Genomic DNA, 10,569 nt, shown 5'->3' with positions numbered 1-10,569 from the left:
GAGCGTGGCATAGTTGCTGGTTCTGGTTCCTTTGTGACTTTTGAAATTATCAAAGTATACACTCACCAGACATTTTATTAGGTACATCTTTCTAGTACTAGATTGGACCATGTTTTGCCTTCTGAACTGGCTAAATTCTTCATACAGATTCAGACATCATCAGCAACAACACTCTGGTGTTTAAATGATGCTCACTTGGTAATATGGGGCCTGAAGTGTACTAAGAAATAACCGTTGATGCAAGGCACGATGGAGCTATGCTTGCATGTTGTTTACACCAAATATCTGAGCCTACCGTCTGATTGTCGCACCAGAAATCAAGATTTATCAAACCACTGTTCTATTATCCAGTTTTGGTGAGCTTCAGTTTCCTGTTCATAGCTGAGAAGAGCGACACCCAGCTCTTCTGCTGCTGTAGCCTATCTACTTCCTATCTTCTGCGTACCTTGGTTGTAAGCAGAGATGATTGTGTGGGAAAATCCTAGCAGATCATTCCTAGCATATTTGGCACCAATAACCACACCACATTAAAATCACCTTCCTTCCCCATTCTGATGCTCAGTTTGAACTTCAGCAGGGCATCTTGACAATGTCTACATGCCTAAGTACAATGAGTTGCTGCCATGTGATTAGCTGATTAGATATTTGCATTAAATTGGAGTTGAACAGGTGTACCAAATAAAGTGTCTGGTGAGCATAGTGTCACTGACTAAGCGAATTCTTTTCTTTTTCTTGACATTTGAGCGATTAGTTATCTCTAAATGTTATCCTCAGCTCTGTAGAACTTTGTCTGTTTCTCTTTGAAAGCTATAAATTCATTAATGACACACTATGGATGGATCCAATAAAGGTCCACAGCAATAACAATTATGCATAATGACATCTGTTCTGCCGCTGATGGAAAACCTTACCAGCGCAACTAATGTCCAGTGACTGCGCATGTATCAGTGTTCGATGTGTGGTGAACTGCAGGAGAGCAAATGGGGCTTATAAATGTGCGCCCAGCTCCACAGTGACAGCAAAACAGAGCCAGGCGTACTTGTGGCTATATAAATCTGCTGAAAAGATTGTGCATGCATATTTCTGCTCTCTGTGCATACACAGCCTTTTAGTTGTTAATCTACGTAGAGTTTTATGCGCCTGTTCCCTGGTGTCAGTTCCCACAAATCCCAGAGGCTTAATTAAGCAGCGTGTTGAGTGTGGGACAAGTTTATCGGAGTAAATTATTGAGCTAGAATGATCTGCCTCAAATCCATTGTCTCACCAAGTCAAGTAGGCTGACAAGCAGTAATTATCTGTATTGATGAGAGATTATGAAAACAGAGCAGGGGGATATTAATGCGCATATGTCTTCAAATCCATTTAAAAATACTGACTTACCTATTAAAACAACATAAAGCTCTCAATGGGATCAGGCTGCAGACCACGTTCTTTGGGGTTTTTCTCTGTTTCTCTGTCTACACTCTCTCTTTTTTTCTGTCTTTTTCTCTGTTGTTTCCATGGAAACTTGCCAGTAGATGGAGAGGGTGAAGGGAAAGTGGAAGATAGACCAGGACAAGTGGGCCAGTCTGATCATGCGTGGTGCCTGGTCTTATGGGAGAACTGGGAAGCCTGCACTGTTCACTGACCAAACTCATCAAATTCCTGCCAGAGCGTTTCATGTTTTGCCTTCTAAACAGCAGCCCACCCTCAACCGCGACTGAAATAAAACAGCAGAAAGACGCAGCTAACACCGCTATTGTTTTAATATGTTATCTTTGACAGATTCTTAGTTGTTTAAAAATGGTTTGATGAAGAATTATCGCCTAGGAGATGCTTCTGGTGTATGCGCGACATACTTTACTGGGAAACAAGATGTGACATGTAGCGTTACACTTCAGGAACCATCAGTGAAACCTAAAAGGTCCTTTTTCTTCCGCACAAAATAATTGTGTAGGTGTCAGACTTTCCATTTGCTCCCTCAGCAGCTTGTCAACAAGTGAAACTCCAGTGCAATCGCCTGCGCTACTTGCCGCACGTACAAAGGCAACCACAACAAGCGAAGGAATATGACTCTGTACAATAAGAACATTCTAATGTTTGAAGAGTGTATTCCGGATTAAGTGTAGCTCTCTGCCACATTAAAACACCGATGCACAAGTTTTCATCGAATGTCTGAGATGTAAGCTGACTAAATGTATTTACTGGAGGTTCTGCAGGGGGAAAAATTGTCTGCCATGGCTCTGGCAAAGCACTTAAGCGCACAGTCTCAAGGGAGAAGGGTGACAAAAGGATTTCTGACAGACACATTGTCAGTCTCTTTTCTGAGCCTGCATTCCCACTGGGAGCTTGCGTGTTACCAGTGGACTCCAATTCTCTGTTCAGAACACTCCGGTGTGCAACCTATCATGGTAGCAGACAGACAGACTCCTGTTGGAAAACCAATCTTTTAAAAATTCCAGTATGTCCATGTGGAATACAAGTTGGGATTCCCGATCCCATCAAAATGCTGTTATTTTAGGGCGAAATAAATTAGGCAAATTCTATGTGAAATTGACAGTCAAAGGAAAGGTTTGACATTATACAGCAAATATGAAGTTCGTTATCTGTTCATATACTTTTAGTTTCCTCAAATTAATAAGATTTTCACAGTTAAGCTTTGCAGTTTGTTGTATTGTAGATCAGTGTGGTGCCATTCCAAACTGCTGTGTGTATACTTAAATGACAGACGCTAAGAGCGATATTTACACTTTAGATGTAATACCCCACCCAGGATTCTGTCTACATGTTAACTTCAAAGACAAACTGTTCCTCTCATTTTTTCCTCTCCCCTCCTATCCAGCCATCTACGTTTCTGTCTCCACCAGATGGCCTTTTTAATTCTGAAGTGTAAAGCCTGCCAGCCTCTTACACACTTCAAACCAGACTGTGCGAAGGAATTGGTTAGGGGGGTGTGTGTGTGTGTGGGGGGGGGGTAGCCAATGGGGGCTGCAGAAAATACAACAAAAGATAGCAGATGTGAGAGGCAGGGAAAAAAAGCGGAGGGAAATAAAGAGGGGGGGCTAGGTTTGAGGAAGACGGTATCCAGAGTGATTTTTTTTTTATGACACTCATTTGCCCCAGGAGTGCAGCATTAATATGGTAATATCCCCGCAGGCAACAGAAAGTGTTGAAGACTGGAGGTCATTTTCTGTACATGCTGCCATGAGTCTGGATGAGCAGGTTGGAGATCCCCAGTGGAATGACTTGGAGTCTTGCTAAGAGGAAGCACAGGAAATGGAAGTCAGGCTTCCCTAAAATCACATTTCCTGCTGACAAAGAGAGTGGTCCTGGGCTGGGGGTGGAACGGGCCGAGCTGGAGGTGGTCTGTAAATGGGAAAGAGGGCTCAAGAGTGCAAAACATATACATGCACATATTGCCAATCATAGATGGAAGATCAGGCTGGAAGAACCTGAAATTCTATATCAGCTTCTTAATATTCTATTGCTTATTGTCAAGGAAACTCTTATGGCCCAAACCCAATCTGACATTACTTAACTCTTTAGCTTCACGGTGTTCCAGGATGTCTGGAGGGGCGTTAATCTCGAGTGCATCATTTTGCTGCCAGATGAATGGATGAATATTATTCTGTCATTTCAAATTTCCCTCTGAAATTGCACCACTGACACCACACAGTGCCCAGGTTGCCTTTAGGCATCACTGACGCGTCCTGTAGTGTAACACTAAATGTCGTATCTTATTTCCCAGTACAATGTGTTGCTTTTGCAACCAGAAGCTTTTCTAAGGCAATCATTCTTCACCAAACAATTTTTTGATGAATTATTTTAAGTATAAAAGCTGGAAAAATGCAGGCACATCCATTCCAAAACAGGGATGGAACTGGTGGGCTGAAATAAATCAGGCAACAGAAACAAAAGGGAAAAAAGCTAACCGCTTGGATACTGTGGGCCTCCACTTTTACCTGCAGATTGATTCCTTCAGTTTTTCTCAGTCTGCAAATGGAAAACCTCTGTGTATGCTTCCTGTTTTGTTTTCAGCAGCTTGCTTTGTCTTTCGCACTTGACTTCGCCTCCTCTTCATCCTCTTTCTACCTGCAAAGGGGGAATCCCTCGCATGTGTTGAATGGTTCTTTGACTCCCAGCAGCCTCGTCCTGCTTCCATCATCAAACATTCATCCACTCCCTTGTCTCTCAGAGATCATTACTGCCAGGTTTATGGCTGGTCCGAGCACAGTGATAGATGTGCGGCGCTTGGTGTTGTTTCAGAGATTTGCGTTTTTTACAAACACAACAGATCGATGTCTGTTTTCCAGCAACTGGACTGGAGACTGGTGCTACTGGGGGAATTTTAAGTTTTAATCATTATTTTACATGAAATATGACAAAATGAGAAGTCACATTTAGCAATTTTGGGATCTTATGTAACTACAAATCCAGATCCCACAGCAGGATTGCTTTTAAAAACCTGCTCCAATTTTTCTCAGTTAGCTTTTTCTTCAACTATATGAAAGTGTTATTGTATTCAGGCTAGGTTGCAAGATTAAGCAGTGGTTTATTTCAGAGGGTTATTATGTTTCCTTCTTGGTTCCTTGTTTTACTAATAAATCCTGAACGTGAACCTCAACATTTTATTTGGCTTGATTTAGCAACTCTTTCAAGCTTAAACTGAAATGGTAATCCAAGTTTGTTTTTGTTTTTTTAATGATTAGGACTAAATAATTACTCAATTATTCAGCATTCAGAGTTTCCTGTTTCTCAGTGTAGTATCATGCAATGAAATTGTCAGTAGCCTGGTAACAAAACAGAAAATTAACAACTTTCATCACACTTTGATTCAAATACAGCTTCGTGATTGGTGCTTCGTACATGTCATCTTATTTTAGTCAACTAAGCACCACCCAATTCAAGCTGGCAAGAAGAATGCAAAGGCAACAGTCACAAATCAACCCCTAAATCATTTTGGTACAATGATTTGGGGGTTTGTTCATCAAGTCCCATTTTTAAAAGCCTTGACTTGAGCATTTTGGTCATCACTATCTTGGTTTTTGAAAAGGAAGGAGTGTATTTGAAATCAAGGATACTGAACAAAACTGCTCTATTAGCTGTCCACACTTTACATAATGAACACAAAGTTTAGTATTAAAAAGGCATCAAACTAGTGATTGAAACCAGGAACTTATTGTGAGACTTTTTTCAGAGGTCATAAATCAAGTGGCAAACTAGTGAACAGCTGTTTTCGCATACACTTTTATACAATCAGTCATTTTGGACATTACATGCACATCTAAGGTACTTCTGCCTTGACTTTAGACTCCGAAGCTTAATCCATATTTTATGTACACTCTGTGACAGGAATGATGAAATCCTTTATGTGAAACAACCAACACAGGCCCAAGAACTATAGGCCTGTTTCCAAGCTGCCTTTACTTTCCAAGGTTTTAGAGAAAATTGTTTTTAGTCAACTGAAAGATTTTCTAGATGATAATGGCATCTCTGAGGTTTCTCAGTCAGGTTTTAAAACCCTTCATAGCACAGATCTGCATTATTAAGGGTTTTTAATGACATCCTTCTGGCATTTGATTCTGGTAACCATGTTGTCCTTGTCCTGCTTGACCTAACTGCTGCTTTTGACACCGTAGACCACAATATTCTAATTTCTCGATTAAGTAATGTAGTAGATATTGGTGGCACTGCACTTAATTGGTTGAAGTCTTATTTGTCAGATCGAACTTTCTCTGTCAGCCTTCTCGGTTCCGAATCATCTTCTGCTCCTCTGTCATGCGGCGTCCCACAGGTCTCAATTTTAGGGCCACTACTGTTTTTACTGTATTTACTGCCTCTGGGTTCTATCCTTAGAAGGCATGGGGTCGCATTTCAAATTTAGTTGCCACTGAAGCAGAAGGATGGCATCTCCATAAAACCTCTCCTGCCTAGATGACATTAAAGCTTGGTTGGCTCTGAACTTTTTAAATTTTAATGAAAAGAAAACAGAGTTGTTGGTGTTTGGACCCAGTGGTCCCTGTGAGTCCTCCTCTGTAGATTTGGGACCCATGAAAGTTTATTTTAAACCTGTTGTTACTGATCTTGGTTTTAAGTTGGACAGTGATTTTAGATTGGACAACCAAATCAGAGCAGTGGTGAAGTCCAGTTTTTATCATTTAAGGCGACTGGCAAGAGTAAAATCTTTTCTTTCGAGGCAGCACCTTGAAGTAGTGATCCATGCTTTTATTTCTTCCCGCCTGGACTACTGTAATGCACTTTATGTGGGGGTCAGTCAGTCATTGCTCTCACGTCTGCAGCTGATTCAAAATGCTGCTGCACGACTCCTAACAGGAACTCGTAAAAGAGAGCATATAACCCCTGTCCTGGCCTCACTGCACTGGCTGCCTGTGTCTTTTAGAGTTCATTTTAAAATTCTTGTGTTTGTTTTTAAATGCTTTCACAGTCTTGCCCTCTCTGAGTTTCTTCATCTCCACACACCCTGTCGGTCTCTCAGGTCAGCTGACCAGCTGCTCCTGGAGGTACCGAGATCCAGGTGGGGACAGGGCCTTCTCTATCATGGCTCCAAAATTATGGAATAATTTGCCCTTGCACGTTAGAGAGGCCCCTTCACTGTCCACTTTTAAATCACGTCTTAAAACCTACTTTTATTCTTTGGCTTTTAACCTCAGTGAGACTTAGTTTTCCGTTGACATGAAATTAGTTATTTAATTAATTATTTTATTTTTTCTTTCTTTTATTTGGCTTTTATTTATATCTTATGTAATTTTATTTTATGGTTCCAATGTACAGCACTTTGTGTCCGCTGTGGTTGTTTTAAAGTGCTTTATAAATAAAGGTGATTGATTGATTGATTGATTGATTGATTGATTGATTGATTGATTGATTGATTGATTGATTGATTGATTGATTGATTGATTGATTGGTTGGTTGGTTGATCTGGTGGGAGACTGTCGCCAGACAATCACAGTGCAACTTGGACCGACTGTCAGACTGGTTGCCAAAATCTACAAATAGCTGTCATCTAATTTATTAACATAGATTACCAACATTTTACAATCAGTCTGAGAACAACTGGTCCCGCGGAGCTGCTGCTTTACATTAAGTTACTAAAAGCAAATGAAGGTTGGCTGTTTTAATTAACATTAACACTGGGTCTGCAAACACTAATCAGCCATAATGTTAGGACATGCTTTCATCAGCAGAAACCAGGTGTCACCACTTGACGCTTTAAGACACTTTCTTTTTATAGTAAATGTGCAGTATTAGAAGCAGAGCAAGGTCATTGGGCTGACCCCTTTCCACACTGACGTTTTTCCCACAGACACATACAGAGGTCTCTCTTAGACCACAGCAGAAACCAGACTCCTATTGCTTAATCCTCAAATACAAAGTATAATCCTGTTCAAGCAGAAGTCAGAATTTATTTTAGCACGAGTTGGAAGTAAAAGGACTGAACAGCTGTTCATTATGACTCACAATGGAAATTATTGGTGCAGCTGACCTAGGACTCACCTAGGAACCTCTCACATATGCCCAGCATCACTCCAGCAGTCACTTTTAATCTGAGTCACGCGCATCATTAATTACCTGGAAGCTCCTGTATGCTTTCACTGGAATCCATGTTTAAATATTTCTACTTCATCAGAAATCAGCTGATGGAACAATGCTTTGTTTTTTTGTTTTTTACTTAATGCTCTTTGTCCTTGTCATAAGTGAGAGTTCAGGGTTTCGTGTATTTTGCATTATCATATAGTGACTTGAGCTTCATTTTAATTTATGTCACACAGAAATGAAACTGTAGGTTTCCCCATTTATTGTAAAAATTGGAGCCAAGACCGCATTTCCGTCATTTCCTATCTTTCACGCTTACTCTGTCTTCACTGTGTGCAACGCAACTGCACCTTATTAAAACTGGTGCAGACGTACCATCTGATTACCAAATCTAAATCAGCAGATGAACTCCTATGTTAACACTGGTGCAGTGAGAAATTAAATATTTAACTAAACAGATGTATTGTAGAGACATAACATGATCAGTCTGTGGATCCCACCTGCATGTATGTGCGTATTTGCGTGATCAGATGGAAGGGTGAGCTATTAAGCTGTCCTTTCAATAGCACAGGCGTGTCGTCATGCTTGAATTTAATCACTTGTGGCTGGTAGCAAATGCAACTCGTGTGTATTGTAAAAGGTTTGAATGATGATGAAGTAACAAGACCGATGTCTCTTAACATGAAACTGAAATCTAGAAAGCAGGAGGGGTAAAGTTTAGTCACGCACCATTATTAATAACTTGGTAGTCAACCACACATTGGTGCTAATGTTTACATAAGAGTAAGCTGGTTCGTGCACAGAGTTTTGGGTTCTCTGTGCATTTGAGTCTTTTTTGTATCGTCTTTGTTCACGCTGCTATCTGCACTGCTCTGAGAAATGAAGGTAATTAGGGATCCCTATCCCTGTGCCGCACTGGCAGTGAGTCCCCGTTGTCATCAAGTGAAGAGTAACAGGTGAACCTGGCCGCACACAGGAGTGAGCTGTGTGGAGGGATCACTAGGTTAGACAGCCTTGCCCCTTTCTGCCACTTTTTGTTTCTGGATTCAGATGATGGCAGCAGAGCGTGTTCCTCTCCAGTCAGCCATGACCTGAATAATTTACAGTAATCAACATCTTCAGCCATGAGAGCATGAGCTCACATATTATTCCAGTTTTTTAGTCTTAGAGGAGCGTGCCTGCTGTAATTCTGTTATGTAAGAAATTCAGATACATGCATCTGATATATTAACAGTTGATCAAGCAGCCTAATAAGTATACCTTTTGGTTTAATCTAAATCTGGGGTTTGACTAAACTGAGGCATTAAAAATGAGCCATTTTTTTTCTTTCTTTCTTGTGTTTTATCTGCTGAACGTGCAGCCACACAGATGCCCCCTGGGAATAATCCACAGTGCATTTTGCCTCCTTTAATACCTTTCTCCAGTATTAAGGATGCAGCCTCAAACTGTTTGCACGGCTTTTGCATTTCTTCATATTCCCCATGAGTTTTGAAAATGCTTTTTAGACGCTTGTGGAACAAATAATTACACAGACACCCCATTTCTAGACACACACAGGGCATCACAAGTCTCGGCTGCTGAAGAATTAATATGAAAATGCCCAATTTAGTTCCAAAGTGAAACATTTGAGATAGCAATCCATTTTCCCGTGGAAGAGAGCCAGAGTCAAGTAAAAGCCTTTGCCTGGAAACAAAAGAAACAGCTCCTTTGTGCAGATCATATTCTTCTTACATGTAACTAATGTCAATCAAGTTTTTGTCTCACTTTGAAGTCACACGGGAGATCAACCCAGTGAGGGAGATGGTGGATGTTGCCGTGTAGTAGTTACTGCATCGCCTGTTTAGTAGTTTTTTCAGCAGCCTCGCTCATTTATCATTCTTTTACTGCTTATGGTTATGCCCGGAGCCAGAGATGCAAACAAAAATCAGGTCAAAATGATGATAAGCATCGAGATAATATCTCCAGAAATGAATGCCTATCCACATGTGTAGCCTGCTGCATTAAAGGGTGTAAAACCACAGTCTTGTCAGCATCATAAGAATAATTTTGTCAACCATACAAAGTCAAAACGCGACTTAAGCGCCTTCCTTACAAAACAACTCGTTTAACTTCAGAAAAATGCACTTTGGAGGCTTTCAACGCACAAAAAAATCCCAGAAAATAAGAAAGGGGGGAAAAAGAAACACATTTTCTTACCTGCCAACGGTTCCTCAGTTTCCAGCGCTACCGTGCAGTGGATCCTCGGTGCAGACTAAACGCATATCCTTCGCGCCACTGTTGGAGTTTTTCTTTTTAAAGCCTAAAGCAAGTGTGTTTGCGAACTACAGAGGAGCTGGGGAGCAGGGTGGATGAAGGAGGTGAGCGTAGCTGCCTGAAGTTTGAGCCGCGTGCCAGGCAGCTGTCCGTGGTGCTGAAAATAATAATAATAACGCCACACACACAGCACAAAGAGTCGCCGGATTCCTGGAGGAGCGATTCCTGCAAACAGCGGTTCAAAAGTCACAGCTCCTAAACGCGCTTGAAATAAATGCAAGTGAAGCCCACATCACTGCGTTGAGCGAGAGAGGGTTCTCTCTCTGTTTGAGCGTCAAGTGTGAGAGAGATTAATAAGACGGCGTGCCAGTTTATCGACTTGGCGCCCTGAGAACCGACACAAAGTTTAAATTCTACCTGTTACTCGACTGGCAAAATCCCCCATAGCTGGCAACGAGACACATATGTGTATATATATATATATATGTTGTTGTTTTCGTTGTTTTTTACATCAGCTGATGAACGCGCTCGCTGCGGATATGACCACAGCAACCTGGGAGAACTCTCAGAAGGTTTTTCGCACTTGAACAAAGACGCAGTTGCTCCACGCAGGAGCAGTCTTGGATATAGCAGTCTGCCTCGTCGCAACTCTGTGCCAAATTATGTCATTTAGAGCCCAATGAACCGACTGCGTGGCTTCCTGCAGACGCGAACTAACGGACTGTGGATGTCAGTGGAGAGAAGCTTTAAAGAATCGCCCGCTGTTTAGTTCAAATGTGCGGG

The sequence above is a fragment of the Diplotaxodon limnothrissa genome, linkage group LG5 (genome assembly GCF_057381915.1).
Source record: "Diplotaxodon limnothrissa isolate DT_005_m linkage group LG5, D_limnothrissa_male_GT1.1, whole genome shotgun sequence".
In the NCBI taxonomy this organism is placed as follows: Eukaryota; Metazoa; Chordata; class Actinopteri; order Cichliformes; family Cichlidae; genus Diplotaxodon; species Diplotaxodon limnothrissa.
The sequence above is the reverse complement of the archived record's forward strand: the minus strand, read 5'-3'. Positions refer to the sequence as shown.